Source organism: Nannospalax galili, unplaced genomic scaffold (genome assembly GCF_000622305.1).
Source record: "Nannospalax galili isolate Female #2095 unplaced genomic scaffold, S.galili_v1.0 scaffold390, whole genome shotgun sequence".
Taxonomy (NCBI): Eukaryota; Metazoa; Chordata; class Mammalia; order Rodentia; family Spalacidae; genus Nannospalax; species Nannospalax galili.
Genome location: NW_008330777.1, coordinates 993,366 through 995,323, shown reverse-complemented (window position 1 = coordinate 995,323; position 1,958 = coordinate 993,366). Strand labels below are relative to the sequence as shown.

The following is a 1,958-nucleotide window of genomic DNA, read 5'->3' as shown; positions in this document are numbered from 1 at the left end:
GATAATGGAGAAAAATTTGCAGCATTACATTGTAAAGCTGGGTTGCATCCATTCTTTTTTTTTTTGGTCTTTTTGAGACAGGGCCTCCCTGTAGCCCCAGCTGGCCTGGAACTCACTATGTAGACCAGGCTGGCCTTGAACTCACAAAGATCCACCTCTGCCTCCCAAGTGCTGGGATTAAAGGCATGCACCACCACGCCCGGCTTGCATCCATCCTTTTAAATGGCATCAATATCAATGTCATCATCCTTTTCAGACTTCACAGTTTCAACTTTCGGTACACTGGCAGTCTTTGAATATACCACCTCAGTATTTTCATCTTCATCTTCTTCCTCACCACCAGAAGATTCTTCCTCTGCTTCCTTCAACCATTTTATAAATGGTTCTGCTTTGCCATGAACCTCTTTGGCAAGTTCTTTTGAGACTATTTCTTAGAGGCCTTAGAGACCAGCTGATGATGTTCTCTTCTTCTCAAAGGTCTGCATTGTACATCTCCTTCAGGATATGTGGGATCTTAGAGATAAGATGAGCTTGCTGCATTGCCACCACACACTCAAAACTATGAAGGAGGTACTGCTGAGCTTTTTTGTTGTGACAAAATCTTAGGAAATGGCGCTTGTAATTCTTAATTTGTTCTCTTATCTTCTCATTAAAGAGAACTTCCATCAGAACAAGAGGGTCCATGGCTTTTACATCCAGCCTTTCAGCTTCAGCAACAATTTCCTTGTCAGATGAGTCAATAATGCCCTCTTCTTTCTTAACAAAATCAAACAGGATATTGAAACGCTCTTCTACAGTTCTTCCCGAATCATCACTGAGTGTCATAACTTTTGCATGGTCACTGATTTCATCCATTCTGCACCTCTGAGCTTCCTCACTTGCATCCTCACCCCAATCATCATCCTCCTCTTCTTCTACAGCATGTGGAGGAGGACTAATTTCATTTGGTGGTGGAGGTGGAGGTGTCTCACTGCTGGATACAGAGCCATTTTCCTTGACCTTGCCCTTTCTATTTTTTTTCTCTTTTCCCTTCTTTCCTGTACCACTGTCACTATTCTCAGGAGGGTTTTTGAGAATGAATGTACAGAGTTTATGATGACTGTCAAGCATGCCTCAATAGCCACAGGCTTTACAAGAATTACCTATTGTTTGCTTCTTTGCATTGACATGAAGATCTGTTTCAGGATTCTCACACTCAGGACAGAGAACAATTTTTTAATGACTCCATCCAACATGTCTTGCAACTTATTCACCTCATGAGATCCACTGACAATGTAACAGTCATTCTTAACATCAAACTGGGTCTGTGCTCCCAGCTCACAACCAAAATATTTGGTGGGATACATTAGGGGCTGATTAAGCACCTTTGCAACATCAACCATGTTGACTATAACTATCTTGATTCCATTTCCTTTGCCCTCAACCTTGGCAATCAAACAAGGGCATCTTGTAGCAATAGAACTGGTCTGACATGCTGCAATTGATGTTGACAGACATTTTGGCTTATTAGTGGCTTTATCAATAAGCTGAAGAGATCTTTAATTGCAACTTTTTGATATCTTCTGTCTGGAGAAGAAGGGATGACATAAACGACTGCAAGAGTTCTTAGTCTCTGACATGCAAAAAATTTTCATCACTGAGGCAGTAAGCTTCTTGCTTGGACACTATGCTTCCCGAATACAGGTACCAATCAATGGCTGCACAACAGTTCGTTTTCCTTAAATAAAGACATACACCGAACAAACCTTCACCGGGACTGGGAGGTAGAGGCACTGGAAACCAAGTCCAGAGCAGTGGGGGGCTGGCAAGTGGAGGAGCAGCCAGGCAGGTGCCCCTCCAAGCAGCTGTCCCAGCAACATTCACATCCACACCAGCAGCGCCCAGCCTGGTGACCTCTGGAATGCTCTCGCTCTGACTGCAGAGCTATAGTCTTAAAAACAGCACAGTAAAGGCGCAAA

General features: G+C 43.3%; 1 pseudogene; it reads right to left on the bottom strand.

Annotated features, from left to right (window-relative positions):
• Positions 1-218: 218 nt before the first annotated feature.
• Positions 219-1,497, bottom strand: LOC103749187 (annotated as a pseudogene).
• Positions 1,498-1,958: the final 461 nt, after the last annotated feature.